This window comes from Mauremys mutica, chromosome 8 (genome assembly GCF_020497125.1).
Source record: "Mauremys mutica isolate MM-2020 ecotype Southern chromosome 8, ASM2049712v1, whole genome shotgun sequence".
In the NCBI taxonomy this organism is placed as follows: Eukaryota; Metazoa; Chordata; order Testudines; family Geoemydidae; genus Mauremys; species Mauremys mutica.
The window spans coordinates 83517744-83540893 of NC_059079.1; the positions used below are offsets into that span (position 1 = coordinate 83517744).

General features: G+C 37.9%; 1 protein-coding gene across 1 annotated transcript in view; it reads right to left on the reverse strand.

Annotated features, from left to right (window-relative positions):
- The window catches only part of TENM2 (teneurin transmembrane protein 2), a 966597-nt gene extending 948249 nt beyond the window's left edge, over positions 1–18348 (reverse strand). The window contains exons 1-2 of the mRNA XM_045027903.1: positions 18229–18348; positions 11943–11995 (exon numbers count right to left, since the gene is read on the reverse strand). The gene's annotated coding sequence lies outside the window, so the exon portion shown is untranslated. The remainder of the gene's footprint in view (positions 1–11942; positions 11996–18228) is intronic.
- Positions 18349–23150: the final 4802 nt, after the last annotated feature.

Genomic DNA, 23150 nt, shown 5'->3' on the forward strand with positions numbered 1-23150 from the left:
GGAGTTGCAAGTTCTGGCTATTTGTCATTTACACTTGTATTGGAAACATTGCACTAATCATCTATTACACATTTCATTAAAATGCTTATTACAGTAGACAAGTTCAATCTTTCATCATATAACAATTTGTAAAAAAAAAAAGACATTGCATGCCTTTATGAAAGATTAAAAAGACATGATAAATTTTAAAGTTAGTCAACTTAAAAGTTAAAAAAACTTTCAGATTCTACATCTGCCCTGAGCATCAGTGAAAGTTTTTGTGGTCTTACAATTGTTTTCCTTCCCTTCGCCACCTCCCTCTAGTTAATATGGGAAAGACCCATACAAACAAAAGAGGACTGATTATGACCAATTATACTGGGGAAACAGTTAAGATGACTACACATAGTAAACAAACTGGGAAAAAATAGAGAACATGACTTGTTTTCTCTATCATCTTTTCATCATAGTTATCATAAGGGGTTACTTGTTACCATAACAGGTTAAAAAAAATAATCAGATGTGTTACTTTTAAGTTCAAAATGCCTCACTAAATTTCAACACACACAATTTTATTTTTACATGTTTTTGTTTTTTCTTAAAGGAGGTTTAAGAAATACCTACTCTCAAGTGGCCTTTAAAAACAAACAAAACCACCTTCTAAAAATGTTGGTTTTAAAGATTAGTTAAATCACAGTGGAAAACTTAGACAACTAATTCTAGAATGCTTAAAAATGAAATTTTCAATGGGAAAATGTTTACACTAGTTTAACAGTAATATAAACTATTATATCTGAGGCATTGTGTTTCTTCAATAAGGATAAATTTATCACGGATCTGTAGCTGATGTTAAGTATTTTTCAAACCTTTAGACGAGATCACTTTTATTGTGTCTTTTCATTTATCAAGTACGTAATGACAAATGATGAATGAATATCTTCCAAGCAGTAAGAGAAATAGTGGAAAACCTTTCAAGTAAATGGGAAAACATCCATTTGGTTTAGAGCCATATTACAAATTTACGCTAGGGTCATTTTCACAATATAAATGTTTGATACAGTTGTGAAGACAACAAATGATGATTAAACAAGTTTGAATTAAAAAATTAAATAAAAGAACATTGCCTTGATACGTATCATAATGCCAAAAAAAGGTCTCAGGAAGAGGTTTATATTTAAAAGCTTTTGACCACAGCTTTACTGAAGTCAACATCAAATGCAAAGTTACCCAGCACCTCTTGCTTTCTGCAATAACCCCATCAAAGGGACAGAACGAATATTCAATAGCTGAATTTAGCAGGATGCATCAGAGGAAAGAAATAAAGCCAGTACAACACAAGGGAGAAATTATTCCCTAACCTTGAAATACCATTGTAAAATTCCAGTTCAAGTGAAAAACAAGCCACTCCAGTGGCTTGATGAAGCAATCTCCCCTAGCATCATTGCCATGATGGCAAAGAAAGTGTGAACCATACTGTAGCTGAAAACCTGTCCCATTGATTTTTCCCCCTATTTATTTACTACTAAGTCTTTATTTTAATAGAGGATAGGCAGACTGAGCACCTGCTCAAGATACGGGATACTCTCAAGCAGAACAGGCATCGGCCGTGCCCATCTTTCAGAGAAATTAATCCATCAAAGGATGGACAAGGCTTTATAGCCTGTAGGTTTAGAAGCTGCCATTTCCAGGTCCCTGTACAAGGAGGGGTATGATAAGAAATGTTTGAGCCATCAAGTGCTAGAACAGATTAGGTGATTAAATTAAAGAATACAAGGCTGTTCTGAGGATTCTCAGAAGTATCAGAAAATTTTAGCTTGAGCAATGGTCTAGCGCAGGGATCGGCAACCTTTGGCACGCGGTTCGCCAAGGTCAGGGGCGGCTCTACAAATTTGGCCGCCCCAAGCAGTCATGCCCGGGAGGCGCCCCCGAGCCGCGGGAGCAGCAGACCTCCCGCGGGCATGACTGCGGAGGGTCCGCTGGTCGGGCGGTTCGCTGCTCCCGGGGCTCCGGTGGACCTCCCGCAGGCATGACTGCGGCAGGTCCACCGGCCCAGCCTGCCGCCCCCCCCAGGAAAGGGCTGCCCCACGCGGCTGCTTGCCCCGCTGGGCTCTGGAGCCGGCCCTGGCCAAGGTAAGCACCCTGGCAGGCCGGGCGGGTTTGTTTACCTGCCGCATCCGCAGGTTCAGCCGATCACGGCTCCCATTGGCCGTGGTTCGCCACTCCAGGCCAATGGGGGCTGCGGGAAGTGGCGGCCAGCACATCCCTCGGCGCATACCTCAGCCTCCATTGGCCTGGGACGGTGAACCGCGGCCAGTGGGAGCCACGATCAGCCGAACCTGCAGACGTGGCAGGTAAACAAACCCGCCCAGCCAGGGTCCTTACCCTGGCGGGCCACGGGCCAAAGGTTGCCGATCTCTGGTCTAGTGGATTGAAGACCAGCTAGGTTCTGTCTCACTGCCATAGGCAGTAAGAGACAACTAAGGGAGGTCCCAGCTGCCCCACCTTTTGTGTCCTCATGTGGGACAATGTGGCGGCTAAGCTCGCATGTGCAGCCCCAATGGACATTGCATGCCAAAAAATATGGCCTCATGTGCAGTACATGTGCACACTTAGTAGAATCTATTACTTAATGACATATTCAAATAAAGGCATTTCCCAACTTTTGAGTTCTTGATTTTGCAACCTTAAGAGTGTTCTTTTAATGTAGTTTCTGTGGTTAATGTAGTTTTTGTATATAAAATCTGATTTGATACAGTATTTACCAAAAAAAAACCCAGAATATTAAAATCAGCTCTCTCAGAAACAAAGCCTTATTTGAACGTTACAAACTTTACATTAAATATATCAAATCACATACTTAAGCAATCCATATAAATTATTGCTGTTTAAAATACGAACATTTCAAGGAAAAGATGAAGCAATAATTATATTTATTACAAATGTTAATAAATGAAAGTGATATGGACAAAACTATAAAATCGCAGACAATGGTGGTAAAATTTCCAAGACACCTTCATCCTCAACCAACGATCACTTCACTTAATGGAAATTAAGTATGAACTTTGGGCTGAACTTAAAAGAAAATATGAACTATTTTTTTCCTTTTAGCTGGCAAAAGATATGAGAATGTTAGAGTGGGAGATTAGTGAATGTAAATTAAATAGACTTTTTTGCTAATGAATAATAATAATGATAATCTTTTTACAGCCATAAAATTCTGAACACAAGTTCTTGGCTATATTGTAGCAGTGCAACAAAAAAACAAAATTAAAGAAAAAAATTCAAGCTCAAAATGAATGGATTTCTCCAGAACAAAGCAAATCCTTTACAAATTTCAGATTTACTCATAAAGCTTTTTAAAGTTTTCCTTTTTCCTTTTCAATATTATGGATAACTATTTGAATCTGTTAAAATTGAATTATAAGCAGGCCCAATTTTTCAAACCTTTCTGACATAAGCAGTCCCACTGGAGTTTCGGTGTGCAGTATCAAGAGAGGTTGCAATATGAGGAAAATCTGGTCCTCTTTCCCCATGGATGTAAAAGCCAATAACAGAAACCTAACGGTGACTTTGAGGGAGTTCTGAGAAAGGCAACAAAAACTGAGTAGGTGTTCTGAGGTAATGACTGAGTTATGAAGAACTTTATGAGCCACAGACCACTGAATTCAGTGGACAGATTCCTAATGACTTCAATGAATTATAATCAGGACCTGAAATAACTAAAGGTATTATGGAGTGGCACCACTGTTGCACCATAGTTAAGGTTCAGCATAAAGTGTTTTACAAGGTGTTCAAAAATCCACATGCATGTACAGATTTGTGTGAAAATCACTCTGCCAACAAAGGGCACAGATGGAGCTTGTAGTGCAAATTTTAGGTCATTTTGTCTAAAGATTCCCAGGAAACACATCCCCCTATTTCCCTCCTCCCCTGAGGTAACTGACTTGCTTTTAAAAGTCTCTAGTTTTGTTGGAGATAGGGTTGCCAACCAAACAGGATTGGCCTGTATTAATCTTTAATTAAAGATTATGGCATGTGATTAAATCTCCAGGAAAATCATCCAACCAAAATTGGCAACCCTAGTTGGGGAAGAAGGGGGAGTTGCAGGGAAACTGTTTTGTTTTTTTGTACAGACCCGGTGGAAAAACTACTGGCCTGATCCACCTAAAATGTATATTGAACATAGAACTAACTGTCCAATCTTTCCTACCTCCTTTCTAATCCTTCACCCACACCACATTGGGAGACTAGGGTAGATTTGATCCCATAGCTCCTGACCCCATCTTGTCACTAAATAATGGATCTGTTGATGTTGTAACTCATTTTCCATTGTAAGTTTGCTTTTTACACTCCGATTTTGGAATAAAACTGGTATGTATCAGGCCTTGTATCTATAATTTGAGCAGGATACAGTCTTATTTATTGGAAAAACATTATACCAATTTACCGCAAGTTTTCAGCGTTTAAGCACACCCTGGTCAGTATGGCACACATTTATTCCAGATTGCAGCTGCCACATCTACTGCTATGTGGGATATTAGGGATGAAGGCACCTAGGGGATTGTGATCCAAAGACATCCTTTCCTATGCAGGGATTTCAGATGCAGAGCTTGCCTATGAACATCTCACTAACTCTGTTTTGCCTATTCATTTAGTACAATCATTTGTTCCATATGCAGCACCAAACAGCCTGCTCAGTGTGTAGCTCCAAGACCATAGTATTATGTACTGGGTTGTGAGGTTAGTGACTGAATAAAAACAGGGTACATATCTGGGTTTTGAACTGTACCTCATTTGGCAAAGGCTGAGTTTGTTTGTCTGTTTGTTTTTGCATGCCAGTATCACTTCTTACTGTTCTGCATTAGGCATAGCTTAATAGCTACAGTTTTCAGATATTTTAAGAGTTATATATCATAAATGCATATGGCCTTTACAAAACACAGAAAACAGTCAACAGCTGTATAGCTCAAATTGCTGAAGGAGTTGACTCAAAGCGCCTGTTGATTTCACTGAGCTTTGGATCAGGCCCTAAATGAGGATAAGTATCTTTAAACTTTAGATTCTCACACCTAATTAGAATAGTTCAAATACTCACACACAGGCCTGGCCAGAAGTGCAACCAATGAGGACACCGACACTGCTCCTTTTGACAAGGTAGCCTTCATTAACTTAAGGGAGTCATAGATAGAAAGTCCAGGCATTTCCAAAGGTCAGAGTTACCTAAAAGCAATTATACTCTAAATTTCAGGGTATAGAAAATCTATGGTCTTTTGATAAACACATTTTATATCACCTTATTCCAGAAAAGAATTGCATGGGCCAGATTCGGATACTGCAGCTGCTGGTAAGACAACCATGTGCTAGGGTAAATATCCAATTTTCATGTGCACATTGTGCATTTGTTCACTAAACTTCAAAATGTACAACTGTCTGCATGCTATTACATGCACCTGCATTTGAAAATCTGACCTAATGTGCGCTGATTATAAGTTTTCTAAATAATTTATACAGAATTATTCTATTTCTGAAGAATCCTTAGAATAAAATGCTGGTGACAGACTGTCATCAGCATTTTAGTCTCACAGATCTATGCTCAAGGCTCTGATTTTTGCACCATTTGCTCTTATCAGAAATGCAAATGTTCACATGTAGGCTATTATAATTATGTAGAAACTATACTTGTTAAAATGGTAATGTTTGTTCTGTGATATTCTATAATATTTGCTCCTTAGTGTGCAGTACCTTAAAGGTAAATGAATTAAATACAGTTATATACCTAGAAAGTAACAAACTTTATTGTCGTTTGTTGTGTTGCATTTGTGTCATGCATAATACGTATTAGCTTACTATTTTTATTTTATAAAACCAAGATTACTCAGAGTTCAATTCATTATCTTCTCACAATCTTTATATGCAGTCCTCAAATATCTGTTTTTAAAACAGAACTCTACAATTAATTCATTTATTAAAGGCAAGATTGTCAGGAGCCTGCAACGGGGAATAAAGAGATGTTAGGTATCTCCTTCCTACTCTGTGCCAGGTAGCCACATTAGTTATCAGCATAGCTGGGGGGAGAGAACACAGTGCAGAGCTGCTACTCCCTCTCTGGGAGAGAGGGGAGCTAGAAGAGGAAGAGATGGGCTCGGGAGTAGAAAGAGCCCTGGCTGGCTAGTGAGGTAGGAAAAGTAATCTGCCACTGGTAGAGCCAGACCAGTAGACGGTGACTTGACTCCTGCCACAAGGGGGAACTGGGATAACACTGTGACTCTCAGGGTATATCTACACTGTAATTCAAAACCCTCGATTGGCCCATGCCAGCTGACTCAGACTCACGGGACTGGGATAAGGGGCTGTTTAATTGCAGTGTAGACATTCACTCTCTGGCTACAGCCCAAGCTCCAGGACACTTCCACCTCACAGAGTCCTAGACCACAGGCTGCAGCCCAAGCCTGAACAAATATATTGCAATTAAGCAGCCCCTTAGCTCCAGTCCCATGAGCCTGAGTCAGCAGGCATAGGCCAATCAAGGATTTTTAATTGCAGTGTAGACATACCCTCTGATAACTCTCAACAGCATGCTACTCCTTAGTCAGGGAAGATTACTAACTAACTCTCTTTGTATCATGATCAGTGGAACTAGAATCAAGAGTGCAAATGTTCCCCGGAAGGACTGTAATGGACAGGTCACCAGTGGTAAACGGGGAACCCAGGAGTTAGGCTGGAAGCAATTCAGCCACATGGACAGAGCAGTTTCATTTCTTCAGCTTAAACTGCATCTAGCTTCACACTTTGTGAATGAAACAGCCTTGACCTAAATAATTAATATAATTTGTGTTTTTATATGAAAGAATTTGTTATCATTGTTGCTTTCCTTACTAGCAATGAAGGCACATTTTAATATATTTTATATGAGGGGTAACACACTAAAAGCCAATACCAAAAGCACATTGTTCAGTTCCTTAATTTGTAAATGGAAAGGTGGCTCTGCATTCAATAGGAAGGCTAAAAATGGTATCCAGCTGTTCACTGTGGGAAGCAGCATTTAAATATCCTGTAATATAATTTGTTATATTAATACACATCAGGCTTGATTCTTCCAACTTACACCAGTTTTACACCAGAGGCAATTTTTTTATTTCAAAGCAGCTACTCCTGATTTTCATCAGTGTAAGTGAGAAGAGATTGAGGCCCATAATAACTTAATAAAATTTGTCATCTACTGTTAACTGCATTCATGGCAGATATAATCATATGTTAGTACTGTATTACAAGATAACAGTATCTCTGCAAATTTAAAAGGGAAACAGAGCATTATTTGGTTATATGTCAATATGTCATTTACACAATCATTCAAAAAAAATCTATTAACAAGTTGGGATGTTCTCTAAGCTCAATTTCTTTTTAATTGAAATAAGAAATCCACGTCATGATTAAAAAATAAATTGATAAAAAAAAATATCAGAAGTACCTGTACTATTTCAGAAGAAGTGTTTAAAGGCAGACTTCGGTGGATATTATTATGCTCAATTTTAACTAACTGCAAGGTCACTACAAAAGAGCAGTTCCTTTCAGCAAATTATACCTTAAATCCCATTAAGACTAGAGCTTTTCCTTTCAATCCCATATTCTATAGAGGTCTGAAGGATCATAGCCGTAGTTGTTCATTTTGTAGAAGACAACTTCAATAAAGGACTCAATTAGAGTGTGAACAAATAAGTGCCACTTGCCTACTTCAATGTCATCAGCATTTTCTCCTGAAATATTCAATTTTTAAGCAAAGATATGCAATTTAAGTGTATTTAGAGTTTAGCTTTTGGCACCACTCTTATTTTCAAGTTCAAGTGCCATCTGCTGGTCCCATGGCTCAGCCATAATGATACAGATGTCTCATTTTCTCTGTACAATATACTCTCTTCCGTATTTTATTAAACAATATGAAAGTTAGTTACAATAGGGCACAGGGTATTCTTTCAGGAAATCAGAATTCTACAAAGAAATTCAATACTTTTTTTTTTTAAATTTCAAAACCATAATTATCCTTCCCCTAAATCTTGTGTCTTAAAAGAAAAACTTGAACACTTGAAGGAAACATGAATTATTCTCCAGGACAATAGCTTTGCAATAACTCTAACATGGAGTCTATATGCCTTGTATCCTTAATTTATTATTATTTATTTATGGTATTGTCGATGAAGTGCTATCTTCCAAATATTCAAGAAAATATGGTACCTGCTCTGAGAAGCTCATAATTTGAAGAAGACAGATATGTAGTTAGGGGTTAGAACATCATATAGAACATACCAACAAAATATTTTATCTGGGAAAAGCTGACCTTGTTAGACATAACGTAAAGATTGTAGGCAATTTATTAGAGTCGGACACATGCTAACTCTAGACACCACTTCCTAGGGCTCTGAGCTCAGAGGTTCCTCCAGATCATCCAGCTGGTTGGTGGTAAGGGAGGTTGACCACAATGAAACTGGCAGAAAGTTCTACCTCCTAAGCCTGCAGATCTAGGAACACTCTCAAATGGAAGAGCCACACTTTCCTTGGCTCCCATCAACCACATATCACCATGATTCCTCAGAAGTTTTGTTGCCAGGCATTCACTGCAGGTGGTTTGGAGCAAGAGGGGTTACAGCCACAGAATATTCCTGTTGGTTGAAGCAGCAATAGCATCTGAATGGATTTCTGCTTGGACCCATGTGAACCACACCATACAGAATATTGGTCCCCACCTCCTCTTCTTTCTCACCCCCATGACCTGCCATCTTGGAACTGGGAGCATTACTATGGGGCTAGAGAAGAGAATGCAGTGGTGCCACTGTTTCCTTCCGTCTACAGGTCAGGGGCCCAAACAACCACATTGCTATCTTTGTTGCCACCTGGCAGAAGACAGAATATGGACCACCAATAGAACTAAGGCTGTAGTAGGGCCACCAGTAATGACATGTAATAACACATGAAAACTAGAAATTGATCATATACTTGCCCCTTGCTGCTGTCTTACTATTTACATGAGCAACATTTGTACCACAAAATAAATTCGAGGCCATCTTTTAACAGAAATGTGAGGAGTTCAAGTCTCAAGCTGCCAATTGAATGGGTGTCATGAAGGGTACTTTGAGTCTGAAGGTCTGTGTATGTGCACCTTGATACCTGCAATTGTTTTTCTCACTGAAAGAAACTGAATAATTTTCTTTAAAAAAAATAACTGCAAAATGGCATAAGGGATATTTTTCAGACTTTAAAAAACAAGAAAAATGTTAAACTAAGAAAGAGAGGATATGAATTGGTTTTCATGGTTCAGACCAGAACTGCGAGCCAAGAACACCTAATTTCTAATCGCATCTTTGACACTTATCACTAGCATAGTGCTCTTCCTTCCCAAAAGCTTTATCACCATTAAACTTTTTTGCCTCAAACGCCTCATCTGTAAAATGGGGATAAAAAATTATTGTACTGGGAATGTTGAAAGGATTAATTAGTTAATGTCTGTAAAGGGCTTTACAGTTTATGAGCTCTAAGTATTATTATGGACTAAAATGAAAATGTAAAGCTGAAAAGGCTGTTGCTGACTGAATAATCAAAGAACGAAACTATGCAGATCATTCACCAATGGCAAAGGAGAAGGGGAGCAGCTGTTCTCATTACAAGGCATTTTTCTTCCCATAGCAGCACAGGTCTCTAACAGGGTTAAATTAGTAGAAACTGAAAATGTCTGATACAGGGACTTGACAAGATATATACCCATGAGGGAGAAATCAAGCAATCAAAAAAGAGCCGAACTTTAATTTAACTCCTCTCCTGAGTTGCTAATAAAATATATATAGATAAAATGTTCAAAAGCACCTAAGTGACTTGAGAACCTAAATCTCATTTTCAAAAGTGAATGAGGGCCAAATTTCCAATTAGGAATATATTATTATACATATAAAGCCTAAGACCCATTTACAAAGTGATTTGAGCACATAGGACCATAAACATGCAGATATCTTCCTAGTTGGATTTTCAAAAGCATCCAAGCAAAGTGGAGCCTAATTCCCATTGAAATCTGTATCTGCATCTTTAGATGTATAAATACCTTTGGAAATTTGGCCCTCATTCACTTTTGAAAATGAGTCTTAGCTTCCCGAGTCACTTAGGTGCTTTTGAAAATTTTACCCATAGTTATAAAGCAGCTGAATAGTCCTTGTCAGTTTTTGAGGAGGTCAGCAAGTAGGGTTTTTGTTTGTTTATTTGTTGCCCCCTTCAGGAGAATGCAGAGTTAAATCATCAAGTCTACAAAACACATTGAAAAGGTGCCATGCCACTATTTATTTCTCAAGGCATTTCAAGAGTGATAGGTATGGTGCCAAGCATTCATCTACTCTGTGTTAGAGTAACTTCTATTATACTGAAATAGCCATCTTTTTCCAAAGAGGTTATTTAAAAGTTATTGGGGCTGGTTCTCCACCAGTTTTACACAAGTGTAACTATTAAAATAAGGTGCCACAAGTACTCCTGTTCTTTTTGAGGATACAGACTTAACACGGCTGCTACTCTGAAATCTATTAAAATAAAGATAATCACACCAGCATAATACAAAAAAATCAGACATGAAATATTTAGCTAAAATACAGTGATATTTAAAAAGTTAACGATAGGATACCTCTGTTTTTCCTTACAGTTAGAATAGGAGATTACTACAGAATCTCTGATGTTGTGTAACATTTTTTTAAAGTAGACCACTTTATAGTCATACAAACAATCCAAACATAAAATCACCATTTATGGTTATCTTGAGATAATTAGAAATAGACAAATAATTATTTATTTTTCTGCTTTCATACTTTACTTGGGAATAGGTAAAACAGAAAAAAATAAGTGGCACTATCAAATTGTACTTTCACTAATGCATCTGTCATATGTCATGTCTATGTATGTATGTGTATAAAATCAGAGACTCATGTGGATTTAGAAAAGTTATTTTCTTTTCTACTTTCTAGTTCCACTGACACAGGATCCATAGTACATGCTGAACTTATGTGTAATTTTTTTTCAAAATATATTAATAACTTTACATTGTCTACATGCCAGTAGTGTTTTTAAAGATTATTGGCAACTTGGGAGAAAAATAGATATTTTAAAAAAAATTATGCTTCTTTAAAGTGGAACTGTGTCTTCATTTCTGTTTGGCAAAGCTCCATGCACACTGTGGGTACTTTTGCAATCTAAAGAATATATAGTAATAATAAAGATCAGCATTCTTAAAACAGGTATTCTCAGGATATTTTTAGCTGAATTTTCTACAGAGTAATTAAAGTCTAGAATCTATTATTTTATTACCTTTTTCTCTAATTTCTCTACTTCTCCAGATTCGTTTTCTAAATAACATCTTCTTGGCTTGCAAAATAAATTGCTGCCTATACCTCCCTCCTTTCTCTCTTTCTATCCTAATGCCATCAGTAGTACCTCTCTCTCTCTTTCTGCTGCTATCCTTCCTTCATCCATTGGCTCTGCAGTTCTGCTCTCAGATAAATGCCTATCTTTTTATGACTTTGGAGCAATTCTCAGTGCAATATTCACAAGGATGCAAATCATGTGTGTAACACTGTTGTTGAGTTCCAAACTCAATACAACATAATTCAGATTAAAGCTTTTCCGTAAGGGATATGCCGAGAGGAAAGAGGGGGAGAAACCCACAGATCTCAAATCCCTCAAGTTATTTTTGTTTTCTCTTACAAAATGTGATACAAGTCAGAAAACTTTACTTGTCTCAAACACAAGAAGGAATTAAACACTAAAACAGCTGCCGTAAGGCTTTTGTTAATGATGGCAAAACATTAAAATCATACTTACAATTACTACTTTCATCAGACAAATGTCTTCTCTTTTTCCACCTAAAATTTCCCTGCAATTTTATACAATCTTCTAATGCTAAGAGTGCTCAGATTTTATTGACAGTTCATGACATGACATACTTCACTTTCCATTGTCCATTGTCCTTAGCTGTTCATTATCTTGACTGCTGTTCCTACAAGATAATGATACACTCAGCCTCTACCTGTGAATAACACATTTTGCTGCAGGGCTCCTTTTAATTGAAACACATGGTCTACAATTTCTGTTTTGGAGCAAGAGTAAACACATTTAATGGAGGACTTTTTTTATTTGTATCCCCAATCAGAAGTGTGCAAAAAGTAACTAGCCTTTAAAAGAGTGAGTGGGTTATTCAATTGAGAGATCATCATCTCCATTCTGTTTCAGACTGCTATTTTCACTGTTAAGTACTGGACACAAGTAATGGACTTCAGCTTCTGATAAGCTGAGGCAATAGACTGTTTACCAAAGGATTCAAATTATCATACTATTATAACAGAATGCAACATGCAGTGAAAAACTAAACAGTTCTGTTACCTTTTAAAAACTATGTTATGAATTTGTGCCTATGATAATTATCTGTGTATCTTACAAAACACTGTATAATAATTTATACTTGACTACAATATAGACTTTTAACTACAAGATCACTCATAGCTGAACTCAGCCAAAAACTAGCAATCTGCTAACAACTACAACAGATGTTTTCCCTCTTTAAGCCCATTCAGTATGAACCTTCACTTTTTTTCCATTTTGAAGAGCAAACAAAAGACAACCCAGAAACTTGCAAGTTTGGTCCCTAGTTAAAAGGACTTTGGATCAGACTAGTCCAGAAGTATCCTCAATAAATCAGACAGCAGATGTTGTTTGAAACGTTTCTTCAGTAATATCCTATAGATGCAAAGGGCCCAGATTTCAGGAGTACTGGTTACCCAAAACCTCAGCTGAACTCAGTGGGAGCTGTATGCTCTCAGCACCTACACAGGAACACAAGAATGTCCAGACTGGATCAAGCCATTGGGCCATCTACTCCTATACCCTGCATCCAACACTGGCCAAAACAAGTATATACAGCAAAAAGTACAAGAAAACCTGCAGTAAGCAGCTGTGCAATAACTTGCCTACAAAGAAAATAGCTTGATCTCATCAACTAGAGGTTGGCTTATGCCCTAAAACTTGAGTTTATATTCCTCTCCAGTTAGGCCCAAAGTAATTATACTCTAAGAACAGTAATGCAGATTTTTGTGCCATTAGGCAACATCCATCCATCATATAAAGTTAATTGTAATACACTTTGTGAATCAACAGTAAATTGCATCATTTAGATTGCTTATTATTCTCCTGTAACTGGCTGTTACATCTTTGACCCATGTCTGCCACTCCACTAAGTTGGCAGTAATGTATAAGTTAGAAGATGTAGTGACTGAACATTGGAAAAGTGACATTTCAAAGTAATAACACAGTACACGATCGTGCATTACAAAAAACACAGTAAGTTAGACGTTAAAATGCAAATTCTATTGTGTTATAGACAAACCATTATGGGAGAAAGTACAGGTGTAATCTAAAATAATTTTAAGATTGCAATCTTGATTTCTGCTTCAGATAGGCATGTAGAGTATTTCATGCAGTGTGCTATTGTGTTTGTTCATATTTAGATTGTTAAGGTTTAAATACTAAAGATTGTCAATGCTATATTGATCAGCACTGTAGAGCCATGTAATACAGCAATCTGCTGCTCAAAGTGCATTAAACTGAAAGACATGAATTATCATAGTCCCTACTATATAACTAAAATGAAAATTTATTCCAGCAATTTTGGGTTATTCTAATTTTTTTTTAAACACAGCATACCATGGTGCATCCTGAATACAATGGACTTTTAAAGGACTTTTAAAAAGAAAATCCTACTAAATCTTCTCTGCATGTGGAACAATATTAAATTTCAGCTCTGCCTCTAGCATAATTAAGTACCCATAACGCTATAAAACTTTCATTAAATTACAGTGTTGGGAGCAAAATGTAAATTTGTCTTTAGATACGATGTTGATATTTCAATCCTTTTTGCAGGCTGAATATCATTAACTGTAAAAGTTCAGGGAACAAGTAAAACATAGGTACTGAACACATTTCTGGTTAGTGTGTAATCGTAAAAGTTAACACTATTAAATGCCCATATTCACATTTTTATTTTTTTCGCAAAGAGAACCATTATTAACTATTAGCTCAATGGATAAATGAAACTTTCATTCTTCACAAGATATTTATAAAGAAGTTAATTTTGTTCCATCAACAATTTATGCTCCACAGGTAAGAAAGAAAAACAAACAAAAAGCAAAATAGGCTCTTTCCAAAGGAAGAATCACAACAGGGACCTGATCCTGCACCCATTGGAGATCAATGGTCACCCTGTCACTTGCTCCAACAGCAGCAGGATAGGCCCCCAAACAATTTAAAGTTCTATGCTGGCTGAAACTATCTCACAGCCCATGGAAGCTCCAGCCACAATCATGTTAAGCTACACAGTGATGAAAGCTGCTGCTGTTTTCTTATCCATCCACACTTCAGAGGGCTCCATATAATACTTTATGTAGCCAACCAAGCCCTTTCCTCTCCAAAAGTGGAGAACACGACTGCCCACCCAAGCATGCTCAAGGGCTCCTAGAACCCCAGCAGGGGCCAACATTAAAATAGGTCTCGCAGCTCGAAGAGAAAACTCCTGGACAATTCCTGGCTGCCTCCTATACAGGAGCAATCGTAGGGAAGAGAGAAAGAAGGAACCCTGGCTTCTTTTGGGTAGCCCCTCACTACAACAGTCGTCGCCACTCATAGTTTTGCTGAATGGAGATTGCTCTTCTATCCCCTCCTCTGGGAACTACCACATAGTGAGATCACTACAGCCCTGGGATTGCAGTAAGTACCATTCTCTGCATGTCACCATCAGGAAAAAGAGGGAAGAACTGGGAATATAGTGCAAGGCTGCTCAGAAACCATGGAACTAGTTTACAGAAGATTCCCACCAAAATCTTCCAAGCAGATCGACTCTTGCAGATTGTGAAGCTCAGCAGTTTGGTTACTTTCTCCTCTAGCACACCAGCTCATTCTTCCTAAGTACAGGATGGGCAGGTTTGAATCCCAGGGTATGTGTATATTGCAGTGTAAGCTCAGGGTTAGTGGGACTCAAGTCAGCTGACCCATGTTAGGGAACTCTGGGTTTGAGCATCTACATTGAACTTTAACCCTATGTTAAGGCTTTTCTACCTCATGCTCAAACCCAGGGCTCTGGTGTCCACACTGCATTGCACTGACCTGAGTAAAAGTAACCATATCCCAGAATCCCTACAGCTCCCCTCCCCCAAGATGTGGCCATTCTAGCCGTAGGGCCATGGTGCACTGTGGGAAAACTTTACTGCCCACACTGCATGTTACCAGGAAGCAGCACGCTTTGCAAATGGCTTGATTGGTTCGCTCTCCATTGGAAATCCAGGAGGCTCTCCAATAGTGTGCTTGCAGATCGGTGATCAGAAGAGAATGTGTTAACGCTTACCTAAGCTGTTGTTCACAAAGGGCGTGTGACTTCCATTTTTAATAGAGTGGATTGTTGGGATAGACAGGGCCAAGAAAGTTGTCGCATGGAACTGTGGGATACTTCCGGCTGATTCCCACGACCCAAGTCAAGTGGGGCTGTGTCTACACTGCAAAGCAATAGGGCTCAGAAATGGCTTAACTCAAACTCACGCCCTCCAGCCCTGCTTGCTCCTGAATCCAAGCCCTGGGTTAGTGCAATTGCAGTTTAGACGCGTTGTGGGATTAGGCTTTAGCCTGGGCTTAGGTAGCAATGTAGACATACCCCATGATACCCAGCTCTCTGTGGCTTATGCATCCCCAGAATACTATATATCCTGTACTCACAGTAGAGCACAAAAGTTCTACCTAAAAAAGGAGGTAATCACACCACCAAGGAGAACTACTGGAGACCCGGAGAAGAAAATTTGCTTGATTTATTTATTTATGAATGAAACTAAGTTGCAGAAATCATTTGAGTTAAAACTACTCCTTGCTGCAGTGGGACTGACTAAGACACAGGGACACACCCATCTCCACAGTCAGACATTTAAAATTTGTTTTTGCTTCAGTCTAACAAATACCCTACTTGTTTTATTTTAACAATCAGAACACACAAAAAGGAAGGATAATACAACAGCATCTCTTTCAGACTTATCAAAACTATATAACTTCAAAATATCAGCCTTTCGTGGGTATATTACTTGCTAATTACCAGCAAAATGTAGAGTGTGTTCAGTATTCACTTTTCTAAATGGCAAGGTACAGAAGGGAGATATCAAACAAATCTCATGAGACTCCAGTGTACAGGTCATTCAAGGAGCAGGAGATTGTGGGGAGGGTAGTACATGACTGGTTCAAATATTTACATACTGAGGCACTTCTGAAAATGTTACTCTATGTCGCAGTATTTCAGTTAGACAGTCAGCAGATTTTCAGTGTTTCTATTTCATTTTTCTAAGCATTTTAGGATGATCCCAGTTGCTTTTATGCCCCAGGCAATAAAATAATTCCAAACGAATATTATGAGTCTGTGTTTAAGGAAGCACTTAATTTCATAAGGCTGGCCTCTCTGAGTGGGAATTACTTAAGCCGTGATGTCTTTTCTTTGAACTATTTCTCTGGAGTGCCACAGAAGTTGTAAGATATTCAATAATTTATAGTGACTTTGGGGACATTTTATTCACCCCTCCCATAGAGCATCTACAAAAAACACACAACTGGAATTCAAACTTTTACTCAGTTTTGATGCACAGGAATTACGTGTTTTTCCAGGTGGAAGAGTGGAAAGTAATTCTTAAAAATAACTCTATTTTCCACAAGACTAAACGTGTATATATGCGTGCACATGCACACATACAGATATATAGAGTTGTATGTGTGGATGCGCACATACACAAACATACACACAATATCCTGACATTTTTCACGTTATACAGCTTTATATTACACAAAAAGCTATTCTAAAATAATTATTATGTAAGCTTACAGACGTTAGGATTTCATGGTATTACAGAAGCTTGCAAGACAAAAACAATTATGAATTTACCCTGTCACTACAGGTACTTAGAGTATAATCACAAGGTCAACAGTTACTACACAATTATATAGTTTGCCAGTCTTCCCTCCCACCACCTTATTGTAATTTTTTTCTAAAGTCACTGAAGACAGTTTACATTGATCAAAGGTACTAGAATACAAATCTTCATCAGCTGAAATCTAAGCAGTGTGTTAATGCCAAAGCTTGAAATGACTGAATCAGAATAATAATTACTTTTGTATGTTTGTTTTATTTCACACTGTCATTACAACCAACCAAGAAAAAAAAAAGCAAACACTCAAACATTAATTCATAGACATTCTTTTTATAATGGAATAACAATGAAAGCTATTAGATGGTACACAGTTAAAATAACAGGCATTTCCTAACTAAATCAAATATATCAGTAGTGGTTGGCAATAATCAAAATAGAAAGATTATTCCCTTAAAAGCCTTTAATTCTCAGTATCCACAGTTCTAATCCCCAAGTCATTGTTGAAGGCCACTTTAATGTTTGTGTCATACTGTTAAAAATTTTAGTGTCGAGACTTTTTTTTATATAGTAACTAAACCACTCATGCATCAGTCTCATAATTTATGTCATTTCAGAAGCCCTCAATTCAATTAAACCTTGTAAAACTAAGCAGGTTTGACTTTATTCTCTATATGCAAAGAAACAGAAGCGCGCTGCTTTGATACTCTATGTTTGAACAACTCATTTCAAATTTATTATAGGTTACTATCATACACAGAATAGTAAAGATATATTTTTAATTACTTTAGCTCATAAGAACTGGCTGATAGACACTCTATCAATGTTATGATCCCCTTGGATGGAGAAAAGCTAAATGCTAACCCAAACAGATTTTAAACTATAATTACTTTGTAAACAAGGGAATCATAGCCAAATAATTATCCATTAGTTCAAATTAAATTAATCTAAAATAAGGTTTTTAAATTCCTCTTACTGAATTCTTCTGTTCTACCTCTGTCTGCTGCAATGTCATTGAGCATATCATTATCTGAGTGAAACTGCTCTCCAAATGTGTTTTACACAAAGCAGGCAGACTCTGTACAGTGTGCTGTTCTGTCTTAGTTCCCTCTTCAGTGATGAAATACAGATAAAGATACAATACCAGTTCGTGTACACCATGTTAAACAGAGAGACATTGCTTTGATGATGCAGTGCCCATTTGAAAGGCAACAAACCACAAGGTCATCTGGGGAAGGTCACTGTCAGAAGCTTATTTCTAATCTGCTTTAAAAATATTATTAGAACTTACCGTTATGAGGTCTGGAGAAAGGCTCTTTTGTTGGCTGGTTGGTTGTTTGGATGGATGGATGGATGGATGGATGATAAACCCAGGTGTTTTTAAATAAAAACATTTTTCCTTTTTTTTAACTCACGTGTCCATTTTAAATATATATTTTCATTCCCAATGTAGCTGAGCTCGAACAAAAATCAGATCTAAAATTAGAGGACGGGGAAAGGCATCTTTTGAAGCCAATGATAATTCTAAGCATGTAAGAACAGAGCACTGTATAAATCTAGCCAACCTTGTCTCATCATCTGTCAAAAACTGATACAGGCTAAGAAACTGAGGCCTTTTCCAAAACACACAGATCTTTCTCTTACAACTTAAAAAAAAACAAAAAACCACAAGTCAGTCTTGCAAGTCCAATGCATATTGCTACTAAAAGTCTTTACAAGTAACATCCCAGTCTCACAGTAAGATAGCGTATTAATGTTATACCTGTTCAGAGGTAGTACTTATCTTGTTTGAAGGAGTCAATTTTCCAGAAAAGTGAAATGTCCATTTATTCTGAACTTAATGGGGCTATTCACCTCAAAATAACCTTAAGGGTTTACAGGACTGGGCCTTTTAGGCCTGATCCAAGCCCACTGAAGTCAAATGGAATCTGTCCAATGACTTCAACAGATTTTGGATCAGACCCTAAGGCAGCCACCTTATCAAGGAACTCGGCCTGACAAATCAGGCACTACTACCTAAACCTCAGGCAAGTACAGCCTCATCCAAATGGTGAATAAATAAGGGCAGAACTGACTAAAGACCTTTTTAAAGTTTTTACATGATTATTTGAACTATAGAATAATGTTATCCTTTGTATTCTTTTACAGATTTTTTTAAATCTTTAATTAGACTAGAGTATATCAGCTATAAATCACATCCTAACAGAAAACCAGTGCTTATCTGAGGATTCATAATTTAAGGCAGTTTTTGTATAAAAAGAGGAATAAATGACAATTTAATCCATTAAGTAGCTTTGAAATGCATGGACTATGTTAAAAAATAAATTCAAGATTCTGACTGAAATGAGTTTGGTGTTCTTAAATCCAGCAATCCCTACAAAATCCAGCCCACATTCTCCTTCACTCTAAGAGCCAGTCCCAATTCACTAGTCTGAGTAACTAGTGGGATATTCAAGGTTTGCAGGAGGTGGAATCCTTCCCCAATGCCACAGATTGGCAGCTAAGTCACCCCCATTGCCTCTTCTGCTTTGTACACCACCCTTGTTCCTTCTGACCTCGTCCCTCTTACCCACTGAACGGATGGAGCTTTTATGGAACTGGGCTTTACAACGTGCAAAGAGGACCTGACCCAACCCCTACTGAAATCACTGGGCATCTTTCCACTGACTTTAATGGAAGTTTGATCAGATCCAGGATGTGCGGGTTTCCTACCCCATTCACTCACAGTGGAACTGCACCAGATTCTAACTCTAAGTATGTTAGTAATCTGATTTTCAAATGAACTGAGCACCTAAAGCCAATGAAAGCTGTGACTAGATATGTGGCTGGTCAGTATCCCTGACAATTGGGTCCTAAAAATACATATTTACTAGGGGCTACTCAGAGAAAAAACAAAATGAACAGGTTCAACTTGTAAACCATTTGTAGAAAAAAACTATTTTCATTGTGGCCATTTTATGTACATATTTCTAAACAGAAGACTTTTAATTCACACTTAAAGTCTCTTCCAATTAAAAAATGAATCCTACACACAGATAGAGCCAATAGCTCTTTCTTAGCCTTCATAAGACAAAGTTCAAGAGCTAGAAAATAATTAGTCTCCATTCCTTAAGCCTAGCAGCAAACTAAGTTAAAATGGTGTTTGTTGGTTTTGACAAGATACAGCTGGGACCAAGAAGTCAGTCTGCTACAAGGCATTAGGCTCTCTAACGTGATGTTGGATAATTTACAGAAATTTTATTTTTCAATCATAATATTTCTAGGTAAAAAAGAGACACTACACCTTTTAGGATTTTTTAAAACGACACTGATTAACCTTTAAAATGGTGTGATTTAATCAAATCAAGAAAACATTTAATGGGTTTTAAACGAACTAATAAATCACAAGACTTTTCGTTGAAGAAAACGAAATGTTTAAAATTAATTCCACCAGATCCTTGATTTAGGGAAGGAGGGGCATGTTGGCAGGGATTCACTAGCTTGCAGGGATTCTATGTTTAGCCATATACTTCCACAGTAGCAAGGAGAGTAGTGTAAAGAGTGTACTAGGGGTAATTTTTTCTGCTTTTACTGCAGTGATGAATCAAATACAGTTAATGAGTTGGATAATCTCATGATTTGCATTTGCAGTTTTGCATGCTAAAACAAGAGAAGGGAAGGACAGTCCAGTTGTTTGGTCTGTATCTTGGGACTTGGGTGATCTGTGTTCAATTCCCTGCTGGGTTACGGACTTCCTGTGTAACTTTGGGAATGTTACTTCGTGCTTGTCTATATGGTGCGGTAATGTGCACACCAGTGGTGTGATTTCTAAAGCACTCTTACTGGTCGGTGTAAACCCTGCTGGTACGCACTAAACGTCCCCCAGTGTGCTTTAATATAGTACCAACAATATTACACAGACCTATTAGTGTGCATCACATTAGTGCACTTCAGAAATCACACCCCCGTAGTGCACATTGCTGCACTGTGTAACAAGCTCCCTAGTCACTGTGCCTGAGGCCCTCATCTGTAAAATGATCTCCCCTACCTCACAGCAGTCCATGTGTACTTGATCTGTGTAGTGTGGCGGACAGGTTTTTAAATTCAAGTCATAGCGTCTTTTGCAAGTGTTGGGAAAAAGGAACAATATAAATATAACAAATGTTGAAAATATCTGTCTGCCACAGGTAGGGGAAAGGAGTTTAAAAATAGGAGGATTTTTTGTACTCTGGTGAAAATGTTGAACACTCTTTTACAGATGTCTAGTTGGCAGCCGGTATCAAGCGGAGTGCCCCAGGTGTTGGTCCTGGGGCCAGTTTTGTTCAACATCTTTATTAATGATCTGGATGAGGGGATTAATTGCAAGTTCGCACATGACACTAAGATGGGGGCGAGATAGATAAACTGGAGCATAGGGATAGGGTCCAGAATGACCTAGACAAATTGGAAGATTGGGCCAAAAGAAATCTGATGAGTTTCAACAAGTGCAGAGTCCTGCACTTAGGAAGGAAGAATCCCATGCACTGCTACAGGCTGGGGACCGACTGGGATTACAGTGGATGAGAAGCTGGCTATAAGTCAGCAGTGTGCCCTTGTTGCTAAGAAGGCCAACTGCATATTGGGATGTATTAGTAGGAGCATTGCCAGCAGATCGAGGGAAGTGATTATTCCCCTCTATTCGGCACTGGTGAGGCCACACCTGGAGTATTGCATCCAATTTTGGTTCCCCCACTACAGAAGGGATGTGGACAAATTGGAGAGAGTCCAGCAGAGGGCAACAAAAATGATTAGGGGGCTGGGGCACATGATTTACGAGGAGTGGCTGAGGGAACTGGGATTATTTAGTCTGCAGAAGAGAAGAGTGAGGGAGGATTTGATAGCAGCCTTCAAAACTACCTGAAGGGGGGTTCCAGAGAGGATGGAGCTAGGCTGTTCTCAGTGGTGGCAGCTGACAGAGCAAGGAGCAATGGTCTCAACTTGCAGTGGGAGACGTCTAGGTTGGATATTAGGAAACGTTATTTCACTAGGAGGATCGTGAAGTACTAGAATGGGTTACCTAGGGAGGTGGTGGAATCTCCATCCTTAGAGGTTTTTAAGGCCCGGCTTGACAGAGCCTTGGCTGGGATGATTTAGTTGGTTTTGGTCCTGCTTTGAGCAGGGGATTGGACCAGATGACCTCCTGAGGTCTCTTCCAACCTTAATATTCTATAATTCTATGATGAAACACATTTTATGTTTCCAGCAAGTTGCAGAAAGTACTATAGCAGACATTCTTTTAACAATTTCATGAATCCAAAACCTTTCTTCTGTACATATTGTATTTTCTAACATGCACTGTACTATTGTACTAAAATATAGCCTTAGAAAGAGTAATGCTGAATCTGGATGTTCTTTAAGCAGGTGGGCATTGATGCTAAATTAAAAGACAATTCCTACTGAATTATATGTTACATCGACATGGGCACTGAAGTAATTTCATCATGATTAATATTATCACACAAAAATATAAAGGAATACAAGTTGACACACACATAATGTCCTCTTACTGGTGATTAGCTTCTTCCCTTCCTGGCTGAATTCTTGGAAAGGGGGGAAGAAAAATATTATATGGTATACTAAATTTGGTTGTTTCTAAGAGTCAGTAACAAATTATTTAAAACTGATCCAGTGCACGTTTATAGCTGACAAAATATTCTTCTGAAAGTAGAAACAACAACAAAAAATAATTCATTCCACAGTATTTGTTACACATCAAGACATTAAGTGGGGTGTCTTAACTTTAACCACCAAGTCATACATTGCTGACAAACATATTCAATTTAAAAATTAAAAAAAAACAAAATCCTTTTGTTGCATTTTGTCTGAGATTTATTTATTAAGACAACCTTTTACACTGTGCTTTAAAGCATCTCTCGAGTGAATCTGTATGTTGTATCATTCAATTAAAATAAATAAATAACAAAATCTTAAAGAAAAGTAATGCTCTTTACCTTAATGCAATGTGGTGCCCTTTCTTTTATTTTATATTCACTTTGATCAATTAAAGGGCAATCCATTTAGAACCAATAAAAGGAAATTCTTCTTTATGTAGCATATGCCAATTAGCAGAATTTTCTAGAGGTCAGAGAGATACTGTGGCTAGATTTACTTATGTATTTATTTATGAAAAGAACTATATAATTTTATGACTATTAAACATTTCTAGATATGGAAACTAAGAAAATGAAGGGGTAA